This window comes from Peromyscus californicus, unplaced genomic scaffold (assembly GCF_007827085.1).
Source record: "Peromyscus californicus insignis strain IS unplaced genomic scaffold, ASM782708v3 Scaffold_6__1_contigs__length_162567912, whole genome shotgun sequence".
Lineage (NCBI taxonomy): Eukaryota > Metazoa > Chordata > Mammalia > Rodentia > Cricetidae > Peromyscus > Peromyscus californicus.
Window position 1 is genome coordinate 109,692,864 of NW_026294584.1, and position 25,620 is coordinate 109,718,483.

Genomic DNA, 25,620 nt, shown 5'->3' on the forward strand with positions numbered 1-25,620 from the left:
AAGCAGGGTGGCCTTTGATTGTGACCCTATGTTTCTTAAGAATCAGAAGTAGAGTTGGAGAACTGTCTTAAGAAATCAAAAGAATGCCGTCACTCAGAAACTGTTTAGTTGCACCTTGGTTCTTCCATTTAGAAGAATGCTTGCGGTGGGTCGCTAGATGGGCTGGTGTCATTATTACTCTAGGTGACTAAGTGTCTGGTAGCTGGACTAGTAAGGAAGAACACAGCAAGAAGCCACCACAGGGTGGTAGCTTTTGGTTCTCCGATATGAAAGGCAGTGGACTGGGGACTCTGGAGAGAAACCTGGCGCTTTCCTCTTGGCCTTCTAACTAACATGCTGTACTGGTGTTTTGGAGTGGGGTGGGGCGGGAGAGGGAGCGGAAAGCAAGACTTGGCCCTCAGTAATGACGTCACTAGATACTGTAGACAGCATGCTTTAACCTTTGCCTTCCAGAGGGGAGACTGTTTGGAGTTTTACATAGTGAGATGTGAGAAGTGGTTTTGGTCCAGGACACAGTTTTCCATGACAGAAGGAAGAACTTGATGATGTTTCCTCCTCTTCTTGGAGTTCTGGGACTAAAACAGTTTAACTTGTAAAAGTATTTCTAATGTAAATAATCTGGGAGTTAGTAGAATATTAAATTCTTTGAAAGCTCTTGTTGGCACTCCCGTGGCTTGCAGGCCTCCGGACACGGTGTGGCCCAGAGCTTTGGCTTTGGGGAGCTAACGCGGTGTGGCCCAGAGCTTTGGCTTTGGGGGGCTAACGCGGTGTGGCCCAGAGCTTTGGCTTTGGGGGGCTAACGCGGTGTGGCCCAGAGCTTTGGTTTTGGGGGGCTAACGCGGTGTGGCCCAGAGCTTTGGCTTTGGGAGCTAACGCCTGAAGGGCTGCCTTACTGCGGGGCCTGACAGCTCCTTTGTTTTTCCTTCAAACCAAACGTTCTGCATTCGTTGCTGTTGTCTGTCAGGAATGCCGCCCCTGTGAGCCTCCTTGTGCCCTCCTTTCTGAGTCACTGTACCTGTGGTATTTGCTCGTCTTACACCTGGATGCAGGAAAAAGCGGAGAAGAGTAATCGACACTTTTTATTTTTCAGAAAAGGGCTGCATAAATGAATATATTTCCATTCCAGAGAGTGCTAGTTTTGCATACAAAGAGATAAAACACATGCTCACAACTGTTGTTCCATCCTTTCAAACATTTGTTTTGACATATGTCGTGCTAGTAATTAATTTTTTGGCTGCAATCCTTGTGAATTGTATGACCTTACCGAGATGACTTTGTTTACTCAAAATGGCAAAGCTTTGTAGGCAATTTAATTGGGGTCTTGTGCATTCTGCGTGCTCATAAAGGAGCCTTCAGAGCTGATTTCAATTGAGGTGTTGCTCCGTGCACCGTCTCAGCTGGGATGGAGGGAATTACCGCCGAATGAAATGCAGCTTCTTCTCCAAGTGAGACAAATGAGAAGTGATGTGCCTGCTTTAAACAACAGTTCTGCATTATGAGCAGTCTCAAGCCCTACATTATCCTGACAGTAATATCAGATCTTTTTGTCTGGAGCCCATTTGATTGTTTCAATAAGAAATACACAGAAGCTTTAGTGAGAACCACCAGGAAATGGATACGGTTTGTTCAGTGTGCAGTTTTTTCTTTCAGATGGTTTATCTCACTAGCAGTAGCCTTTGGGAGGGGATTAAAGTTTGGCTCCATGAATTAGAAGCAAGATGTGTGTTTTCTGGGCTCTGTGAGCACCGTCACACATGGTGCTGTGTTTGATGTTTGTAGAGATTGTATACTTAGCCATTGTTCTCCTGAACTAGTCCGGTTTCTGTGAATTTTGCACTGAGTCTGAACAAGACTATTTACCTCCCTTTTCTCTGTTCATCTTTCTCATGGACTTGACCAAATTAGATATGGCTGAGCATCTTGGTGCGTTGGGGTTATTGCAGTAAGATGGAAGTGGGGAGCACAGTCATATTTGTGGGTGTAGTCAAGATGATTTCAGGTTCATTGACCTGAAAGTTCTGTGCAAATTAGCCTTATGCTGTTGAATGGGAATCAGAAGGACTTGGGTAGGGAAAGAAAGCAGAAAAAAGAATCTGTTTCAAAAGAACTTGGAGTGAGTTGAGTTCAGCTGATGCCTTTATCTACAAATTCTACTTAGGGTTATGCAGAACAGCTCTGCCCTGATGGAGCCGCAGAGGGGAGTCTTCCTTACCATGCATTTAAGGGCTTGTGGCATGCACCTGGGAGTTCCGAGGCTGTCCACCTGGGTGCACTCAGCATTTGTCACGTTAATAAAAGCAAGCCTTAGGGCTGGGGAAGTGGGTCAGCTGGTAAAGTACCTGCCACACAAGAGTGAGGACCTGAGTTTGAATCGCCCAGAACTCATATCAAAAGAGGGTTGTATTGGCATTTGCCTATCATCCCGGGATTGGAGAAGCAGAGGTAGCCAGATCCCTGGCAGTCACCGGTCACCCAGCCTAGCAGAACTGATGAGTTCCAGGTTTGGAGAGACTATGTTCCAAAAATGATTGGGAACGTGATTGAGGAAGACACCTGATGTTGACCTCTGACCTCCACATGCTCACACATACGTGCACACATACTTGCATACATGTGCATGTGAGGGTACACGCATGTACACATAGATAGACACAAAATGAGCCATGATTCTTGGGGGCTTGCAGTTAGAAGTAGTCAAAGAGATAAGTAGCTGTACTAGCCTGAACAAATACAGGGAAGGAGTGTGAGTGTGTGGTGCATGTCTCAGTAGAATCCAGGATTTCCTAGGTTTCCCAGATGACCCTCAAGCTAAGGAAGGATGCTTTCAGAGAGCACCAATAAGGTGGGGTGCTTGCAAGGAGGAAAACGAACCTCTCACCTCAGCTGCATGTTTGCTGGAAGGCTGGAGGGGAAGACATGGGAGATGCCCCAGAAAGCCTGACTTTATGTCCTAGAGCAGGAGTTTCCAGTTTGTGCTTTTGCTGCTCGGACCTGAAGGGATGGCACTATTGGTGCCATTTGGGTTGTAGATGTTGCCATATTAACAGTGAGTGACTCCTGGCTTCTTGTACAGCAGTCCAGCCACTCAGTAGTTTGGAGGTAAATAAAGGTACCCCCACCCCCGACTTACATGCAGGCCGAATGGATTGTCCAGCCTGTTCTGTAAATTTGAGGCCCCAAATTGAGATGCAGAAGTCATTGAGTAAGTAGCTCACTCCAGAGGAGATGCCCACCCTCGCTTTGCAGACCCATCACTCTCATTATCCCTGTCAGGCAATAAGCGCTCCCCTTCAGGGATGTCTGTGGGTTGTCCTTAAAATTTTTCTTTCTGATTCTGTTGTCTGCTCTCTCTCGGGGTCTCCCCCAAACTCTTCATGTTGTTATAGTCTCTTGAGTGCCTACTAGGGCCATTTATTTGATCCTTCTGACTCTGTTTCATGGTGATGTTTGCTAACCAAATATATTTTTGGATCATTTGATTCTTCTTTATGATTGTATGGTGCTTGATTGTACAAATGAGCCTTTGTTTACTTAGCCCGTCCCCCATTGGTGGCCATTACAGATGCACCCCAGTGTGTAATACCATTTGTGTGCCATCTTGTACACATGGGTTGGGTTCTTGGTAGATTACATGCCAAGACATATAATGATTTGGCTAAACAAATAAATGTGTAATTTTGACAGATGATAGAAAGTTAAGTGTGTGGAAGTTCCAGCCTGTATTTTTGCTGAGAATTCAGAAGCTCCCTTGTCCTCTGGCTTGCTGGTGGTGCTAGCAGTGTATGAGCTGAAAATGATGTCTTTGTAGTTTTAATTTTAAGTAAGACTGAATGTATTAATATGTGTGTTAGAACTCTTGTTTATTGGGTTATTTGAATTATCCACCATTCTTTGGAGAATTAACCCAGGGGATGTATGTAAATCTCTTTTGTCATGCCTCTTACCTAATAGGAACTCAAGAAACATGAACTAAGTTTGTATTCTTGGTCATCAAGAGTCTTTAAAGTTGGATGCAGGGGGATGACTAGTTCAAGGCCTGTATGAGGGATATAGCAAGATCCTGTCTTCAAAAAAAAAAAAAAAAAAAAAAAAAACCAAAGCCAGAAAAAAGCCCTTAACAGTGAAAAGACACCTACCTACCTACCTGTAGGATACAACTCTGCCCCCAACTGTGTGCAGTTGCAAGTACTGTTTCTGATCCCCATTTTACCCCACTTTGCTAGGAACTTTGCATTTTCTGTTTTACTGAGCTCTTAGGTAGCTAGGTAAGATGTCACACAGTAGGACAGCTGACCAGGACACCCAGACTAACACTGACTTGGTTAAGTTCTTGTCTCCAGAAGCCCCTTGGTTCTGTCTGCATTTGAATGTGTACCTGTGGTTCATGATAGCAGGTGTCTGAAAGAGGGGCCCAGGACTGCTGTTGCTGATGCAGCTGCTCAGCCAAGGGTCCAGATGCTTCATCCAGCTGTCTGGGAGACAGGACTTTTATCACTGTAAACAGAGTGTGGGGCATTGTTACTCTAATGGTTGACCTTTCAAAATCATTAATACGAGCAGGTCAGGAAAACTTGTGTTTCGTTGTTGCTAATTTACCAGAAAAGGCTAATTTGCATGTTTCAAATAAGAGCACCCACCGTCTTGGTTTGCTTTCTATTGCTATGATAAAAACATTCTGACCAAGATCAACTTGGGGAGGAAAGGGTTTATTTTCCATGTCAGTCCATCATTGAGTCACTCAAGCAAGAACAGAAGCAGAACCCATGAAGGAATTTCGTTGATGGGCATGCTCCCCACGGCTTGCTCAGCCTGCTTTCTTATACAACCTGGGACTGCCTGCCCACGGGTGGCACCACTCACAGTGAGCTAGGCCCTCCCACATCAATTATTAATCAGGAAAGTGCCCCACAGGTTTGACTGTGGTCCATCTGGTGGAGGCATTTTCTCAGTTGAGGTCCCTCTTCTCAGGTAACTCTAGCTTGTATCATTGTTGCCAAAATATTACCCAGCACAATGATCCATTCAAAGAAAGCCTTTTTCTTTGCTAGGATTGTTCGAGGGCTTGGTAGTCAAGCATACTGTCTACCCCCGAGGTGCATCTTCAGCCTGAGGGACTTTCTGAATGGGTCCTGCCTTTCCATGTCCTCTTTTGAAGAATGACGTGAAGAGGCTGCCTAGAGCTTTACCACTTGCGGCCATTAGGTCCGTCCACTGCTTCCCACGTTCTTGGTTGTACTCTTTACTGTCTGATCAGAGAGGCTTTCTAGCTGTGTGTCTCAGCATGTGTCTTTGACGGTGTTTCTTTGGTTTGCCTCATTGCTTCACCTTCGGTTTCTCCTTCCTGTTTCCAGTGTGCGGGGTTTTTTGTTTTGTTTTGTTTTTCCCTTTTTTTTCAGATAGTCTGCATTTCTCTCGAAACTCTTGTCTTTTCTCTCCCTTCGCATGCTGGTTCTCTAGCATACAGAGTCTACACAGTGGGTTCTCAATAAATGTGTTGGTTTCCTCATTCCGGTAAGCTCTGCTCTGTTCTGTTCCCATGCTACCAGACACCAGTTCCTCTCTGAAGGGCGAGGCAGCTCTAATTGGGGCTGGAAACAGTCAAGCAGTGGCTCTTCTGATGATACGCTGCTTGTTAGGATCTGCACACTTGCTAGGCAGTGAAATTCCAAGTTGGACATACTTTTCCAAGATTTCAATTTTCTTAACCCTTGGAAAAATTATTTTTGTAAGTCTGGCTTTGTTGGAGGAGGAGTGCTGTAAGTATACACTGATCTACATCTCAGTGATAGTCAAATGCAGAATGACCAGCAGCCTTTGCAAAGTTTTAATGCAAAGTTGTCTTTCAGTTATAATCGAGTGCAAACACACTGAGCCCAATTCTAATCCTCTAGAATTCATTTTATTAACTATGACTAAATAGAACATCTGTTTAAATTCCATAATGTTGGCTTCATGGGAAAAGAAAAGAAAATCCCTGTTTGTCTTTGGAATTTGTCCATTGCCTTCTCATTCAGTAAACGCGTACTAAGACATTCTTATTAATGGGAATATTAAACAAATGAAAATGAAATTTCCCCTTTAATTACAGAGGTTTGTAGGATGAGTCACTTAATTGCATTTGCATTATTGTAACTACTGGAGAGACCTGTGAAGAATGACGGGTAATTCATTCAGTTAATCCTTTAGTGTAAGATCTTGACGTCACTGTGCTCCAGCTTGGAATTTAGCCTACAGTTTTCACAATCTCTTCAATAAACATTTTTAAGCAGAACAATTTAGTAAAATTAACTTAATGTAGAAAAAATAACTTTAGTCCTTTACTGGATGCATTGTTAGGTTCTGTTTACAGAAGCCAGCTGCTGTTTACTTTTCTTATTCTTTGGACAATTCTGTTCTCACTGTAAAGTTTCAGAAATGCCTTGGCTTGCCAGATGGCCCAGCTGATAAAGGCCTGGCACCCTGAGTTTGATTCCTGGACCCCCATGGTGGAAGGAGAACTGGCTCCCATAAACTGTCCTCTGCCCTCCACACTTGCGCCGTGGTACTCTGATGCACACACAGATATATAGACACAATAAATAAAATGCGATAAAAAAGAATTAGGGAGCCCTCACATACTTCTCTGGCACTTTGTAGTTTCCACCAGCCAGCTCTTTACTTATCCAGTGCAGCCAGTTTTTGTCTGACTTTTCTTAATATACTTTCTGGTATTCTTGTGTTTTCTACAAATAACCGTATCTTAATTTCTAGTTAAGGTTGCTCCTGTGGAGAGGATGCACACACACACACACACACACACACACACACACACACACACACATCCATGAACAACTATTTTCTGAAATTATATAAAAATAGTAAACAACCTATTGTTTTGCAAAGAAAATCCTTCATCAAATGTTTGCCAAGTGTGGCCACTGAACACCAGAGCTTGAAAAATCTTGAGTCCTATTACTGGTATAATCTTACTGTCTGCACAAATTCCATCTTACTAGAAGGATTAAGAGAGAAACTACATTTATGTATTAAGAAAATTAAATTTGAAGTTAAAATACAGAATTTTTATGAGCAATTCTAGGTTGAAGGGTATTTGAAGGAACTTGAAGAGTTGTATCGGTGAGATTTGATAGTCTGGCACAGACTGCCATGGGGTCATATAATGAAAAGTTATAGTTTGAAATGAATAATGGTAGCATACTTAATATATTTTTAAAATTTTAACTATAAAACATTAGCTTTTTTTCCAGATCAGTGAGCTGAAGCTTGAAAGATTCAACAGAGCTAGGAAGTGGTGGACTGGAATTTGAGGTCAAGTGTGTGAAGCCCCAGATTGTGCATTCCTGGTCACAGGATGCCATTGCTCACACCCCAGAGATAAGCCCACTGATCACTCCTTTCCAGTAAATCCCAGGAAAATGACTACAGATGTGTAAAGCTTGGATCGAGAGCGGAAGTAGAAAACAGAGCACAGTGTCCTGTGTGTGCATCTGTGTGTATGTGAGTGTGTGGAGGGGGTGTGTGCATGGGCATGCAGGTGCAGGTGCACATGCTCATGCCTGTGCATGGAGGCTAGAAGAGGACACTGAGTGTTCTAACACTGTCTGGCTTATCCCCTTGAGGCAGGATCTCTCACTCAACCTAGAGCTATGCTGGCAGCCAGCAAGCTCTGCTGATTCTCCTGTCTCTGCCCTCCATGGCTCTGGGCTTATAGGCAGGCATGTGGCTATGCCTTGATTTTTTTTTTTAAACATGAGTGATTATGCATTGATTTTTTTTTTTAAAACATGAGTGATTATGCATTGATTTTTTTTTTTTTTTTACACAAGTGCTAGGTACCTAGGAGCCATCGATCTCTCTAGCCCTTTGAGCGCAATTTCTGAATTTTAAAGAATTCTAAAGGGTAAAAATTAGGCATCAATGGTGACTTTATCTTCTTTCCTATAATCTTCATTAAACTTGTTTAAAACTGTTTTGACTTCTTGGACATCTATCCTCTTTCCTTTTCTGGGCTTCAGCATGAGTGGTAGGTGGGAAGTTGATGCTCAGGCATTGAGGTGTAATGGTGGAAAAGAAGAAACCAGTAAGAAAAGTTTATTTCTTCTCTCTGAAAACGCTGCATTTGGTTACTTAAGTTGACATGAAGCGTGTGGTGTAGGATGAGACACTAGAGGGAGCCCAAGGCCTGTGTTTTAAAAGTTGAGGCCAGAACTGAACAGGCGGGAGGAACCTGGAAGCTTGGTGGTGTTGCTGTCATCAATAAAAGTGGGTCAGATTGGAGCATGATAACATATTTTTTTATGATCCTGATCCAAAGTAATTGAAAGCATAATTTGTTTTTAGCTTTGGTACATACGTGCCCCAAATTTAATTTAGTTTGTTTTTAATTTAGAGACAGTGCCAGCTAGTAGAGTGCTTGCTTAGCATAGTTGGAGCCTGTGTTGTTCCCCAGCGTGGCATAAAAATGCATGCAGTAGTACATGCCTGTAATGACCAAACTGGAGGCAGAGACACGAGGATCAGGAGTTCAAGGTCATCTTTGCCTCTCTTTAGAGTTGAGTTGGATACATGGAACTCTTAATTAAAAAAAAAAAAGTCAAAAGCCAAAGCAAAAACAAATGAAGGCAGTGCTTCCTTATCTAGAGCGTGCTGACCTCAAACTCAGTCCCCTTGCCTCAGCCTCCCCACCCAAGCAAAACAAAACAAACATATAACAAATTTCAGTATGCTCATGAGGCAACTTCATATAGGCCCAGCAGAGAGATGTGCGAACTTGTCAGATGATGAAAAGTCATGATGAGAGCCTGCCTGAGATAGGGGCTCGGAGGAGACTCAAGAGTCTGGTGGAGGTGGCTTTGGGCCCAGGACAGGAAGCAGGTGTCTAAGGGTACTTAGGTACTTGGCGTTCAGGTGAGAGCGACAGTCTAGCTCGTAGGTAGGGTTTGTAGTACCGGCCTCGGTGTGCAGCGCCGCTGGGTTAGTTCTGTGCGGTACTGACCTCGGTGTGCAGCGCCGCTGGGTTAGTTCTGTGCGGTACTGACCTCGGTGTGCAGCGCCGCTGGGTTAGTTCTGTGCGGGACCGACCTCGGTGTGCAGCGCCGCTGGGTTAGTTCTGTGCGGTACCGACCTCGGTGTGCAGCGCCGCTGGGTTAGTTCTGTGCGGTACCGACCTCGGTGTGCAGCGCCGCTGGGTTAGTTCTGTGCGGGACCGGCCTCGGTGTGCAGCGCCGCTGGGTTAGTTCTGTGCGGTACTGACCTCGGTGTGCAGCGCCGCTGGGTTAGTTCTGTGCGGTACTGACCTCGGTGTGCAGCGCCGCTGGGTTAGTTCTGTGCGGTACTGACCTCGGTGTGCAGCGCCGCTGGGTTAGTTCTGTGCGGTACCGACCTCGGTGTGCAGCGCCGCTGGGTTAGTTCTGTGCGGGACCGGCCTCGGTGTGCAGCGCCGCTGGGTTAGTTCTGTGCTGTAGTTGATGTTGGTTTTCCATGTGCTAGGAGCAAGCCCGCGGCTCTGCCCACTGCCTTCTCTGCCCCTGGGCTACCTTTTCAGCCCCGTGGACACTGGCTTCAAGGAGTATTCTAGAATCAGCAGCAGAATATGTGTGGACTCTCCACCATATAGTGACTTTGATAGAAATCTATAAATTATTTCAAAAACCAAAAGAAAAAATGGGGGCTGGAAAGAGGACTCGGTGGTTAAGAGCACTGGCTGCTCTTCCAGAGGACCCAGGTTTGATGCCTAGCACCCACATGGTAACTCCAGTTCTAGGGCCCCGGCCCCCCTTCTGACCTCTGTGGGTACCAGCTATGCATGTGTGCATGAACATACATGACAGGCAAGAGACTCATGCACGAAGAGTAAAATAATGATTTTATTATGAAAAGCTACAAAAGGCCCAGGTTTAGGCATTGTGTGAAAGAATTTGAAATAATCTAAAAATGGCAAGTTAAATTTAAAACTCCATTCTTAAACTCTTACTGTTTTGTCGAAGAATTAAGTGTAAGGAGTTAACAGAAGGCATGGTGGGCAGCCCTGCCCACCATGTTTCCTTCCTCACTTTCGAGAGGTGGCCTTGGAACTGCTTTTGCGGAAGTGTTTGGATTGGGCCTGTACTTTTGGATACTGTGTTTAGACATCAGACTGTGGAAGTTTGGGGGTGGAAGATGGGGTGTGGTTTGCTCTGTGCCCCTCCTCAGCAGGGATATTTCCTAGCCTTCCAGATAAATGGATTTAATTGCTTTATATCTGTGTCCTTCCTCCTCCACTCCCTCCTCTCCGCTCTGCCATTTCCTTCTCTGGTGAGTGGGGTGTGCCTCATACTGACTGACGGATGGACAGGTCCCGCGACAGTTACAGGTGTGTAGTTTCTGTTGTCACCATCCCTGCGGACGTCTGAGTCTAAAAAGTGTAGTGCACACAGGGCGTCTCACCTGTGAAGGCCAGAGTGTGTCCTCCGAAGGTGAAAGCTGCACCCTGTACATGGCTGTTCACTTCCCTCACACCTTTGACATTTTGACTACGGAACCACACATGGAGATTGTCAGATTTCCTGTGATTAGATCTGGGTTACTTTGGTTAGACTGTTTTTACACAAGCACTACATAAACGTTGGTTATGGCCGGCGGCAGGCAATGCCCCGGTGATCACCTGGGTAGGTGTTCTCTGATTTTTATACAGGATGATTCAGTTCCTTGTTGTGAAGCAGTCCATGGGTGACATTTTGAGGCTCTGTGACTCTCTTGTTCCCCAATCATCTTTCACCTAATAGTTTTACCATCTGTAAATGTTCTTGCTTGAAACATTTATTACATTGGTATTGCAAAATGATGATTTTCCTAATACTGTCTTTTTCCTCTGGGTTTAATAATTGGCATTCGTTTTTGAAGAAGAGTTTTCCTCTTTTGCCCTCAGATTTTTTTTTTTAATCTTAACTGTGGACTCATGGATTTATTTTTTTTTCTTCTTTTTAGGTAACAGCTTTTTTGAGATATAATTCACATACCATCAAATCCACTCGTTTAAGGTGACAATTCAGTGAGTCTTAGTGTAGGCATGGTATGTACTCCTCCATCACACAGCCAGGGATCCTTGTTTAATAATCATGATGTGTTTACATTGTTCGGTGTGTGACTCCCTAAGTTTGGCCAGTGGGAGCCTTTCCAGGCCTGCTGAGTCTCTATTGTGCCTGAGAACCCCCTCTCCTTGCTGGGCCTTGGTCAGGGTTGGTGGAAAGTGTATTAGAAGCTAATATCTGGGGGGTGGCTGCATCACTGTATCCAAGCTCGTATTTGGAGCAGAAAAGAGAGTTAAGTAAGTCATTTATTCCTTCCATTTCCATATATGTGTCGCAGACAACAATGTGTAGGTGCTGGCAGTGTAGCTCAGTGGCAGAGGACCCGTCTAGCACCATAAAGGCCCTGGCTCCATCCCCAGCCCTGGAAGGTGGTGGGAGAACGGCTCAGGTCATAGTAACTGGGAATTGAGACCTGGCCTGTAGGTGGGTTTCTTCTTGATGTATAGTGCCGTGGGTCTAACATGTGCATAGGACCCCTCCGTCAGCCCCTGAAACATCTGTGCCATCCCTGTAGTCATGCTATCTCCTGCTTCTGATTACCAGCAACCATCGATCTATTCTCCAATCTGTAATTAATACCGCCATATCATCTGTCATCTCAAAACTGATTTCTATTTTTAAAACCCAAATTCTTAATTAAAGGAGATTAGTGTTTTGAGAATTTTAGATTTGCATCCAGTGTATGTGGACCATATTCGCCCTCTGCTCTTTCCCCTGACTTTCTGGATCCGCTCCCACTCCTTCACCTTCATTCCAGATCAGTGACAACAGCCTGTATTGTTTGGGGGTCTCAGAGGCCCTGATGAACAGCTTGAGGAGGGAGACCCCACACCTGACACCGGGCCTTTTATTTGATAAGGAGCATTATCCACTGTGTAGTGTAACTTAATTTCTCTCTCTCTCTCTACACACACACAAACACACACACACACACACACACACACACACACACACACACACACACACACACACACACTCACTCACAGTGGGGAGAGAAAGAGGGAGAGAGGAGCTTTTTCAAACATCCTTATTCTTAGTTACCCCTCCTCTCCCCTCCCCCTCCCTGTTTAAACTTCTCATCACGTGTCCCCCTTTCCCTCTCCATATCACTTATGTTTTACTATCTCCCTGTCCTTCTTAAGATCTACCCTTCTACAGTCCCTTCCTAGTTCCTGGTTTCTATGTTTTCAAATGTCTGTGTGAGAGAAGTGCTTGCTGCGGTTCCTGTGTGGAGGTCAGAGGGTAACCTCAACTCTTTGTCCTAGCTTTCCTGTTGTCTGAGTTGGGTCTCCTGGGATAACCTGGGGCTAGCCCTAGCCTTCCACCTTGTAGACACATTTGTTTGCAGCTGTGCTGTGCGCTCCAAGCTAGCCAGCTTTCCAGAGATTCTCCTGTCTCCGCTTCCCACCTTGCCATGGTGTCTGTTTTACATGGGTTCTGGGGATCTGAACTTGGGCCGTCCAGGTTGCATGCTAGTGCTTTTACCTGTTTCCAAGACTCTTCTGGTATATTACACAGGAGGTCTAGACAGTCCTGGCCTGGGCAGGCAGAATGCTTTCAAGTCTTCCCCATGGCTGTCAACTGTTCTTCATTGCTGAGTGGTATTCCATTGTTTGCTAAATTCAGTTCGTATTTTCTTCTAAAAGTCTCATGGTTTGTTTTTTATATTTGGGGGTGATTTTTATTTAGAGGTGAGGTTTAGGTGTAAGCTTTTGTTTGTTTGTTTTTAGCACATGGGTATGCAGTTGTAACGTGATTTGCTGAAATGCTCCCGCTGTTCTAGGGAAGTGTTCCGGCACCCCACTTGGTGATGTTTGTGCTTCTGTGTGTGAACAGGTGTGGGCTTGTTCTTCACCCTGTGCCAGGCAGTGTCTTTGGTTTCTTGTCATGCTCAGGAATTTGTTTGCTCATCTTTCAACATCTATCTGGAAAGATGCTGCTTTGATTGTCTAGGGAATTTTCCTTTTTTAACTGGTAGAGTAGGCTGCTAATTAAAGACAAAACAAAACAAAACAACCCTTCAAACATTATGTCTTCTGGATCCCCCCTCCCCGATCTTTTTTAATGGATAGAAAGGCTAACTAGAACCATTCAAAAACCTTACTATATTTCATATGTTTTTATTCATGAGAATGCCTGCTTTTTCTTGAATTGCTGTCCTGTTAAGCTGTGTACATCAGTGAGCCAGGACGGTTCTTTTTCTAATTTTGATTCACAAAATAATATTTCCTTGTAGAGATTGAACCACTAGTGTTTTCATGTTCTTGTTAGGTCACCATGTAGTAAAACTTGTCAAGATCTTGACATTGACCTATTGGAAGGAGCAAGTTGCAGACTGGAATTATCGGGAGGCTTTTCATGCAAGAGCTAGACTGTAGCTATTCTCTTTGTATCTTACAGCTGAGGCGCTGACCGTGCTGCAAGAACAGTTAATATCAGTGACGTGGCTGCTGCATACTATGAGTTCACTTGGATTTGTTTATAGAGTGAGTGGGGCACAGAGTTAGTTCCTTGGTAGGTGAACATGTAAAGTGCTGACAAGTGTAGGAATAAGCAGTCACTGGCACCGGAGTAGCCCTCTCTCCAAAGGAGTTGGCCTTGGACAGGAGTCCTAGCTTTTACAGGAGTTCCTAGCAGGAGGGAGAAGAGTGAGATGGACAGGCCGATACTGGGAAGCATCCTAACGAGCATGTACTTAATTGCCTTCAGAATCTTTTGTAACTGGAATTTTTTTTCAAGTGGTACTAAATGCTGCACTCGAAGTTCCTGCCTGGAATCACATGCGCAGACCCCTTTGGAACTGGCACTCCTTCCACCCCATGTCTAACTCAAGGCTTAAGTAGAACTGAAGCTGAAGTAGGGCTTGTTTGTTTGTTGGAAAGGTCCATTGATCGCATGTGAGTAAAACAATCAGTGTTGGGTAGAAAAGATTAAACACACATGGCTGCACATATGCACACATGCACACACACATGTGCACACACACATATGTTCACTACCACCACCACTAACAATAACAGTTAAAAAAAAGGGCATGAATTTGAGAGAGCAAGGAGGGTTACATGGGAGGGATTGGAAAGAGGGAAGTGAAGAGGGAAATTATGTTATCATAATTTAAACAATTATTTTAAAAACCCACTCAATAGGGACTGGAGAGATGGCTCGGAGGTTAAGAGCACTGACTGCTCTTCCAGAGGTCCTGAGTTCAATTCCCAGCAAGCACATGGTGGCTCACAACCATCTGTAATGAGATCTGGCTCCCTCTTCTGGCCTGCAGCAATACATGCAAACAGAACACTGTATACATAATAAGTAAATAAAATCTTTAAAAAAAAAACCCACCCAGTAGTCATATTCTTCACTGGCTCTGGTGACACAGTATAACACCTACTAACCTGTTTACTGTGGGGTTTTGTTTGTTTGTTTTTGTTTTCTGAGCTCTAGAGGTAATAAGAATGACTGTAGCAATTGTGCCCTGAGGCTGAAATGTGTGGATATAAAGGTGTGTCCTTTTGTTCTTGGCTCATAGTGTGGGATTTTACTTAGAAGATTTTGAAACTCTACTTACTCTCATTGCAAGTAAAAACAGCCCCAATCTTTTAGCAGGGCACCTTGTAGCTGGAAGTTTCTTTGGTCCCACCTGGCCCCATGGTTCGGCATCCGCTTATAAAATAACCACTCAGAGGCTTATATTAATTACAAACTGTATGGCCTATGGCTCAGGCTTCTTGCTAGCTAGCTCATATAACTTAACTCAATCCATTGCTATCTATATAACACCTTGGACAGTGTGCTGGTGTGTCTCCACTCTGCCTTTCTTCTCTCTCTCTCTCTTGGATTTTCCCACCTGGCTCCATCCTGCCCTGTCATAGGCCAATGCAGCTTTATTTATTAGCCAATGGGAGCAATACATATTCACAGTATACAGAAAGACATCCCCCAGCAGTACTACCTACTGCAGTTCCTCATGCTGAGATGGAGCTAAAGATGGGCTGCAAACAATGAGTGGATACTCACACCAAAACTTACTGAATTAATCTCATGTAAAACAACATCCCAAATAGTTGATTGCCCATTTCACTGTTTAGAGAATAGTAAATAGGTATTAAAATAGTAAATAGTAAATAGTCTCATGGTGAGACTTTTTAGGCATTGATCAATATATATGACTTTGTCAAGTTGAAGTGGCCCCTGTATTTTCTCACACTATGTCTGAAAAAGCCTGTTATTTATATTCCATTTCTTAAAATAAAGAATTGGAGCCATCAAAATTGGCAAGCGTTAAGCATGCTAATTAGTTCAACATACTGACCAATTCTCTGAATTATTAGTTCAAAGGAGTGTGTGGACAGGGATGAAATTAGATTTAGGCTTTTTCACTCTAGTTGTTTTAGGGTCCTTGGGGTTGCTTTGATCTGTAAATAACAGCTGTTTCTTCATGCATGGTTCAGTATACATGAAACATGTTCCAAACTGTGTCTCAGACTTGGTACTCATCCTTAGGATCCTGAACTGTACATGCACACATTAACTGCAGCTTCTTTAGAAATGCCAGCTTGAATTTGTGAACAGAAGTGAACAGACTTTATTTTTCTTTACTTTAAATAAGCTAGTATAGCATAGTTATAAGGTACTACATAAAGTTTACTCACTAATTACTAAAGTATATTGACTTATTTAAATATCACTTTTAATTATAACAGCTGAGACAGCTGTAAACACATATGACGATATCTGTATGTGTGCATGTTTCTAATTTTATAAACACATAGAAAGTTATTCACATGTATATATGTATATACATATAGTTACATTATAGATGTCTTCTTTGTAAAGATAAACATGCTTGCCTTGCTTGCTAACTATTTGTTTAAATTTAAGAATTACTTGATAATTAGAATTAAGATCAAACCTAGACTATGTTACTTCAGTGCACAAACACTGTGTTTACTCATGTATCATAATTTATACCTCTTTTGGTCCTATGTGAGAAGATTCTAGTATTGGGGGAAATTGTTTTAAGGAAGGGTAGAAAGTGAATAGTAGATGAGGAGAGAAACCTTTAAAACCAAGACGATAAGAACCTGACTTTCTTTGTCTTCCACACCCTGATCAGGAGGTTGAGCTGTAGGCTCACTCTGGCCTGGGGTGGGGTGCAGCAAAGCCATGTCATTGGGACCCAGTTAGTGTCCTCTGTATCCTTCTGTTTACAGATGATGTTAGAGATAACAGGGGCTTCGGAAATAGTACAGCACTCAGGAGAGTGGACTGCTCTTGCTGAGGACGGGTATTCAGTTCCCAGCACCAACATCTGTGAGCACAGAACTTCCTGTAACTCCAACTCTAGGACTGTAACACCCTCTGCAGACACCTGCATACCCATGATTAATACATAATTAAAAAAAAATTAAAAAAAATAGAAATTATAGTCATGTCTTATGTTAACTCTAGAAGTGAGATCTCCCTTTAGTAAAGCCTTTTATTCATTACAAACTACACAAAATTTACAGTGTGTTCCATTTGTGGCTTTACTGTTCACTTAACTTTACTCTTCACTGTATCAGATACCAGGGAGCCAAGTCCCAGCTGCAGTGATAAAATCTGCTGTCTGTGGCTTCTGGAGATGTTTAATCATCCTGGCATTGGCCATGTCAGTTTTACAATGCTGCACTGTAACTTGTCTTTGTAATAATGCTCGTAGGCACATAGCCACTCTCCTGGACTGTCGGCCTTCACATTGCACGCATGTAGTGTATGGTGCTGTGGGGGATGCTGTACAGCCTGCAGAGCCTAAACTCCATGTTAGCTGGCTCAGTTAGAAGAAGTTTGCTGAGTCCTGGACTCTCTAATCTCCAAAGTATGTTCCCTTCCTGCGGTGAGATTCCTTTTTGTAGAACTCCTCGTTAGTTCCAGGGCCAGTAGTCCTTTTCTGATTGCCAGCTCAGCTGACCATTCAGAGAGGGGGACGTGCCCATCTGGTTCTTCAGGTGCGGCGCCCGGGCCAGCAGCATCAACATTACCTGGGTGCTTGGTAGACATGTAAGTCCTTAGGTTCTGCCCAGACCTTTGACTCTGTGACTCTGGTGATGGGACCACAAGTTTGCATTTTATTCCCTCCAGGTGATTCTGAGCCTGCTGAAATGTGACAGCTGGACTGTGTGATACCAGGTTCAGTGAAGGGATTTCCTTGTGGGGTAGAAGCTTACCTAGTGTACGCAGGGCTCTGTGCCGTCCAGTCCCCAGCACAGCAGAACAAGCAGCAACCAAGACAAATCCCAAACAAGCTGCAAACAAAAAAGAGGTTCCTGTTCTGTTGTGAAGTAAAGAAATGGTAGACAGTATTGCAGGAACTGGTGGGATAAAGTGTTTTTTCATCTCTAGTAAGGTTTCTGTAAAATTGATGACAAATTCCTGATGCCTGTGTAATCTTTCACATATTTTTTCATCCACACACAACAGAGTGGATTATTTTGATTAGTTTCATGTCTGTGTGTCACATACTTTGCTCACACTCACACCTACCCTCTCTTGTCATCGTGTTGCTGTTAATGGACAATAAACAGCATGACTGATTTCTTCATGGGTTTTTCTTTTTTTCTCCCATTCTTGATACTAGGCTACTTTGAATTATTTTAAAGCTAAACGATTTAACATAGTTTTCAAGATAAAAGAATTATATGAAGACTTATTATGTTTATTCCGAATACACTTTGAGGGAAAAAAACCATTTAGCCAGCCTGCCACCTTGATTTCTTTCTATTTTGAGTGAGGTCGCTGTTGGATTGACTTTTTCCTCAGTGCTAAAAACAGGGAGAAATGTTCACCCCTCAGATGCTCCTCACAGAGAGGAAGAGAATCGCACATGCCAGGAAAGCATCATGGAATGACGTTGTTATTTGGAGAATTGCTTTCATCTCTGAGATCTCTCACACCTGCTTCATTTTTCACAGTATTCCCAACGCACAGCAAACAGCCCACTTCCCGCCCCCGCCCCCCCGACCTGTGGTCACAGTAACAAGGAACACACTCAACATCAAAATGCACAGTGCTACCGAAAAATCCAGGGTATGCAAACTGTTAGTCTACTTTATTTTCTTGAAAACAGGCCCGTGTGTGTGTGTGTGTGTGTGTGTGTGTATACGACTACATGTAAACACACACATTTATTTCATTATATGGTGGCTATATGCTTACACTTTAACGCATACAGCTAATCTGACAGCTGTGTCGAAGTGTTTGCCCTGGTGCCTTGTGTGTGCATACGTAGGTCCCCAGCACACTTTCGTACATGCCATGCTATACTAGTTCTTTTGAAGTGCCTCTAAGACCCATGTGACCCACCAGTCACTAGCTGGCTGCCATAGGCCGTGTTTGTGTATGAGTTGTGTTGAGTCTTCTCTTTGAGTATCCAGTGTGACGGTCGGTACACATTGTGTGGTGGCCTAGGCTCCTGTAGGGAGGGAGAGGGAAATATCTTCTGATGTTTGTCAGATTCGGTGAGCTGCTTTTTTCGAAGAAACTAGTTTGGATTTTTAGACTGGAGGTGTTTGTGCTTTAATTTTTATTGGACACCAATAACGTGTCAATATTAAATTATTTAAATGTCATCATAGCTGTTTGTGGAAGTCCTTGAGAAGTTTCCTCATGCTGGTAGGTTTTGGAAAAGGGACTGTTTATTTGCTTCAGTTTTCCAGAGGGTGGTATCCGACTTTTTCACATTTTATCGATGACTCACTTGGCTATCCCTGGGCCAGCTCCAGTTAAAAATGATAGTATTTAATATTTAATAAACTGGCCAGCTTTGGAGCCATCTGGAACTTTACTCTGTTTGCACACAGCATCTGAGTTTCAGCTGTTAGCCTTTCTCCTTCGCTCTGGGAAGGGTCAATTGCTTCGAAAGTCTTTGATGCATGCTGTGGCAGCCTTTTCATATTTTCAGAATGCCCGTGTAAAAGGGCTTTTCATCCATTCATGCTGATAATTCTTTTGAACTTGAGGCTTGAACCAAACTAATCAAATTTAATTATAGCTCAAATCCTGTTACAGTGAACTCCAGTAGACTTCCAGGCTGTTTTTTTTCTTTATTTCCTCTTTGTTACACTGGAATTCAGCCATTACCAATATTACATTAAGCGAGCAGGCCATTGACCACAGTGTGGGAGACTCTTTGCAGTGGCCAGGTTTTTGTTAAATTGACATGGTAATATGATTTGAACTTTCTCCTTTCTAAAGGAAATCATGAATTAGTCATAAGCAAATTTTTTTGTTTGCATAATTCTTATGTAATCTTTTCATATCATATTTAATGGTTTCAACAAGTAACATCCAGAATTAAAATCTGAAAACTGTTTTCTTTTTTAAAAACTTTTATTTTATATTTTTGGTTTGGCAGTTCTGAGTTGCTGACTTCCTCCATTATCTTCTCTATAACCTAAGACAAAAACAAAACCAGACAACTGACTACTGTGTTGGGAGTTCTGAGACTCTCTACTCTGCTTTCTTTCCATTTTCCACCTGTCTTTAGACATTTGGTATATGATCATGAGGAACTTGAACCATGCTCAGTGTGGTGGTTTGAATGAGTTCTCCAGTTGGTGGAATTGTTTGGGAAGGACCAGGAGGTGTGGCCTCACTGGAGGAGAGAAGTGACTTTCTTAGAGAAAGCATTGGCTTTGTTGTTACTCATGCTTATTTTTATTCTTAAGATCTAAAATTCAGTAAGTGTTTCCATCTGTCTCCTTGAGGATACCACCATTGTGCAGTTTCCCCTTGTTCTGAAGAAGATTGCCTTTCCCGTTTTGATTCATTAAAAACCTACCTGGGACAGTAGCATTTACTGGAGAGAAAGTAGGGGGGAGTCTGATACCACTGCGTGTGCTCACCACTGCGTATGCTCACCACTGTGTGTGCTCACCACTGCGTGTGCTCACCACTGCATGTGCTCACGGAGATGGACTAGTACTGACTCACCAGTGCTGCTGTGATTGCTGGCGCATGTGCCTTGTCCTGTAGTGTCTTGTTGATCTGCACCTCTGCCTCGGTAGGTGTTGACAGCTTTCCCCAGCACAGTGTAGACTTTATTTTACAATTCAGCTCTGGTTTCTAAGCAGATTTGGGAATAATGGCATTTAGAAATACTCCAAGATTCTTCTCATCCATAAATAAAAGCCTATACAGCTTTAGTATTGGATCTGTTTTGAGCTTTGAGAATCGAATGGCAGATTTATTCTTTGCTCAGGATATTAAAGATGCAAAGTAGAGGTTTTTTTTTTTTTTTTTTTTAAGAGCAGAAAGCAGTGTTCCTAGTAAGGTGGAAACTGACTTATTTTGAAATTTGAACTCAAGGTTGCCATTTCCCCTGTGTCACTTCCGGCATGGGCTTGTGTTCTAAATGAAGTGAAATGTGAAGTTAGTTTGTATACCGGTTACTTTGAAGTTGAATTTTGTTCAGTGTTGGGGTAGATGCGGATCTTTTTCTGTGCTCCAGAGTTGCTGCTACACCTCCTGCTCTGGCTGGAACAGGCTGTGTCAGAGGACACAGGAGTGCACCTTTGACCCGAGCTTCAGGGAGAGTGAGTGACAGCTGCATGTTCGTCAGGGTTCATATGTAAGCTGGAGCTGTAACTGGAAAAAGCAAACTTGGATTCAAAGGACTAAACCATGCTGGGTGAAGAGCATTTCCCAAGAGCAGTGGCCAGCGTTTTACAACAGTCACATCGGCTCTCTTGACAGAGGACCCTGAGCTCGCCTTCCGTCTTTTTCTTGTCAAAGTGTTGTCATTAAAACTTGAATTGATAAAACGTGTTGGCCGCAGGTACAGATGCTGAGAGCTATGGAGCCAAATGCCTAGAAATGCCTAGAAATGCTGGTGTGAGACCGTGGAGGTGGTAGTTAGACACACAGGCTGTGAGGTCGCCTGTCTGTGTGCACCTCAGCTCCAGCACCTGACACCTGTGTGGCCTTAGGCAAGTTATTTCAACCGTCTTCGCTCATTTTCTTTCGTTTTGAGATGAGTACAAAACAATGCCGCCCTGAGAATTTTATGTGTTCACACATGTGTGTGTGGGGGGCCAGGGCTCAGGAGAGTGCCAGCAACATAGATCTGGGTTCATACACATGAGAGGTTTTGGAGAGTGCCCAGGACAGTGATCTGGCTGTGTGAGCCCGTTTATCATGGTGATGGTGATGGTGATGGTGATGATGCTGGCAGTCCCAAAGCTTCCTGTCCTCACTACTCAGCTCCTCCCGGGTCTCTTCAGCGTGCCTTGTGTACCCAGCTGTACTTCTCCAGGTTTAGGGGTAGACCTGTATCCATCCCTTCAGGGAGGCAGTTGTTAGGGAACTGCTCCAGGGCCTGCCTGTTGTTTTGATCCCCTCCTGGCTGAAGCCTTTTGCTCAGCCCCGACTCTCCCCTGCTGTGCTCTGTACTCCTTCCCTTAGCCCCTCACCACCAACTCATCCAACGCTAAAGCTAACTGGTGTGTATGTGCTAAGAGTAGACAGATGCAGTGCAGAGCCCTGTCTGTTCCAGCACTGTGTGTGATGTTGCTTGCTAGGAAGAAAAGGCGAAGGAAATGCAGCTTAAGTTTAAGTTCAAGCCTTAGCCCCAAATGATGAAAACTCAAGCCACAAAACCTGGGGTGTGAGCAAACTTTGCCTCTGAATTTGAGAGCACTGTTGAATAGCATTTCCAGTCACAGGGATGAAGGGCCAGCAAGGATACAGAGGGACACCTGCATCTCTTGAGCAGGGCTTCAGGACCTGCTCACTTTCCCATGTAGTGGGAGATGTTTAGCAGCACCCTGGCCTTTACCCTCTGGATGCTGGATGTCTCACTGAGCAGGGAAACTCAGAGATTCTGGGTGGCTGGAAGGGCCTGGCGGAACTGTCCTTGGGTTGGACCTAGGAAGTGGCAACTACAATAGAGTGGCTGCACGTGTTAGTGACGTGGCTGTCTCCAGTGCGGCTTTAATCGTCGCCTCCTTTCTGACATAGCTGTGCAGCACACAGGGAAATCTCACTTGACAGTGGAGCTGGCAGACGATGTGGTCTCGTGAGACTGTAATGGATGCCTGCTGTCAGAGCAGCCACTCACAAGTGGCAAGTGTGGTGCATGACCTGTTTGTGCTGTGGCTGGTGTCAGGAAACCCCTCTGTCAGTAAGTTTTGAGTTACAGTAACAAGATGCTTGCGATAAGAAACCGAACAGAGAGGAAACGATCTTGACTCACAGTTTTGGGCCATGGTTGGTTGGTCCATTTGCTTTGGGGCCTGTGGTGAGGTAAAATTTCATGGTAGGGTGCACACTGTGAGTGTGCTGCTTACCTCATGGCAGCCACAGAGAGAAAGAAACTGGAAGGAGCTGGGTGGACCCTGCTGGCCTGGCTTTTTGTCTGCACTGCTCACAAGGCAGGTGAGAGTGAGTGTTGTCTCATATGTGAAGGCTTCTTCCTTTGAGAACTGTTTGCTCATTTCATTAGTCCTTTTGTGAGTTAGGGTTGTTTCCTGTTTTATCTTTTGAGTTCCTTGTATAGATGTTAATTCTGCATCTAGTGTGTAGCTGACAAAGATTTCTCCCATTCTGTAGGCTGTCTTCATGTCCTTTGCTGTGCAGAAGCCTTTTAATTTCCTGAAGTCCCAGGGCCAGTTGTCATATCACTATTATTATAGTGACTAGATCTTATTTCTAAAGTGCTGTTTATGACCATAACTTTTATTTATTTTTTTCAAGATAGGGTCTCTCATAGCCCAGGCTGCCTCTAATTCACCATGTAGCCAAGGATGTCTTTCACCTTCCTATCCTCCTGTCTCTACTCCCTGAGTGTTAGGATCATGGGTATCAGCTACTGGGCTCAGTTTTATTATCCTGATGGGAAAATGTCTTCCTACTTTGTCTTCTGTCAGTTTCAGAGCTCCTAATCTTATATTAAGGTCTTTGTTCCCTTTGGGAACACCCTTCTTGCAAGGGTGAGAGATAGGGATCTTGTTTCAGTCTTCTACATGTGGACATTCGGTTTTGCTAACACTATTATTTGTTGAAAAGGTGGTCTTTTCTTCAATGTGAAAATCAGGTAGTTGTAGCTCTCTGGGTTTCTGTCAGGTGCTTAGTTCTGTTCCGTTGACTTACGTGTCTGTTTTATGCCAGTACCATGCTGTTTTTATTACCGTGCCTGGAGTATAACTTGAGGTCTGGGATGGTGGGACCTCCAGCATTGTTCTTTTTACTCAGGATTCCTCTGGCTACCTAAGATCTTCTGTGCTTCCATATAAATTTTAAGATTTTTTTCTTCTATTTCTATGAAGCATGATTTTCGAATTCTGATGGAGATTTTAATCAATAGAATATTTTTGGTAAAATAGCTATTTTCAAAATATTAATTCTCTGATCCATGAACACAGGATCTCTCTGATCTATCTGTCTGTCTTCTGATAACTTCTCTGATTTCTTCCTTTAGTTTTAAACCCTCATTTATTATTTTAGACAGAAAAGGGGAAATGTGGTGATATTTTGAACAAACAATATTTACCTGAAGATCAGAGGACAGAACAAGCCACTAGATTAAACATAGAGGCCAGGCAGTGGTGGATCACACCTTTAATTCTAGTACTCGGGAGGCAAAGGCAGAGATCCAGCTGTATTTCTGTGAATTCAAGGTCACACTGGGCTACACGAGATTAATCCAGTCTAAAAGAGAAACAGCCAGGCAGTGGTGACACACACTTTTAATTCCAGCACTTGGGATCACACACCTTTAATCCCAGCACTAGGAAGGTTGAGACAGGAAGTGATATGGCTGGGCAGAGAAAGGGAATATAAGGCGGGAGGAGACAGGAACTCTGGCTCTTTCAGGCTGAGGAGTTGGTGAAATAAGGGGTGGTGGCTGTGGCTTGTTCTGCTTCTCTGATCTTTCAGCTTTCACCCTGATATCTGGCTCTGGGTTTTTATTATAAGACCAACTAGGATTTGGCCAACACCTGTGTTTGGCACTTACATGTTTAGATGTATAATGCCCTCTTGGTAGATGATAAAGTCTCAGTGTGATGTGATTGTCTTTATCTTTTCTGACTAATTTTGATTTGGACTTTTATTTTGTTGGATATCAGAATAGTAATCCCCACTTGCTTTCTGGTTCCATTTGCTTGGAATGCCTTTTCCATCCTGTCACTCTGAGACTGTATTTGCTTTTGATGATAAGGTGTATTTCTTTCAGATCACAAATATTCCAATTTGCTAGTCTGTGTCTTTTAATTGGGGAGGTTAACCTGTTAATAGTCAAAGTTGTTACTGGAAGATATGCCTCCTGTCATTTTGTTGATTTTTGTAGTGTTTTGTGTCTCTCTGTTTCTGTTTCTTATTCCTGCATTGTGTCTTCTTCTTTCATGTAGCATCGCGGGAAGCCTTCAGTTTCTTCAAGGATCGTTTGTAGAACTGGTTTAGTGAAGGTCAAGACACCTTCAGCTTGTTTTTATCATGAAAGGTCTTTTTTCTTCAATCATGATGGACAGTTTTACCGGGTATAATAATCTCGATCGTCAATTACTGTGTTTCAGTGCTTAGAAAGGCATCATTGTTGTTCTCCGGGGTTTTGGCTTTCTGTTGAGGAGTATGCTGTAATTCTTATGGTTTTTGACTTTATATATGAGTTGACACTTTTCTTCTCTTCAATATATTTTCTTAGCTCTCTCTAGTGTTTTAACCATAATAGGATGTGGGATGGTTCTTGTCTGGTTCTGAATGCCTTTGGAGTGTGGATGTTCATCTCTTTCTAGATTTGAGATGTTTTCTGCTGTGATTTTCCTGAACATACTGTTTATCCCTTTAGGCTGAAGCTCTTCTTTTTCTCCCATGTGATTCATGAGTTTGGTCTTTCAGTGGTCCCATGAACTTGCATGCTCTGTTCATCTATCCTTCTTTTATCCTTTTTTCAGTGTCTGAATGCTCTGATTCATCTGCCTTATTTTCCATCTTCCGGGTAAATTTCACATTCAGACACCCCACAGGTTTGGGGGTGTTTTATTGTAGTTTGGAGTTGCATTTCCCTCATAGATGATGTTGAACTTTTTCTTTTATAAATGCTTATTTTCTGTGTGTATATCTTTTGAGAGAGAAACGTTTTTTCGGGTCATTTGCCCTTTTTCATAGATTATTTTTTGGAGGGATGAGGTACTGGAGAGATGGCTCAGCAGTTAAAAGCACCTGATGGTCTTGCAGAAGACCAGAGTTGGATCCCCAGCACCCACGTGGTGGCTCACAGTTGTCTGTAACTCCAATTCCTGGGGATCTGGTACCCTCTTCTGGCCACCGCAGGCACCAGGCACATAAAGTAACATAAATAAATCTTCAAAAATATTTTCATTTTATTAATGAATTTACCAGAAGAGGGTGTTGTGTCTCCTGGAGCTGGAGTTAGGTAGTTGTAAACTAGTGGGATTTGAGTGCCAAGAACCAATCTCTAGTTCTCTGCAAGAGTAACAAGTGCTCTTACCCTCTAAGGCATCTCTCCAGCCCTTTGCCCGCCCTTTTAAAATAGGAGAATTAGCACTGGGCATGG

The 25,620-nt window shown here is 43.5% G+C and overlaps 1 protein-coding gene across 7 annotated transcripts in view; it reads left to right on the forward strand.

The window, feature by feature from the left end:
* Positions 1 to 25,620, forward strand: part of Slc25a26 (solute carrier family 25 member 26) — a 124,668-nt gene that overhangs the window by 44,501 nt on the left and 54,547 nt on the right. The window lies entirely within an intron of this gene.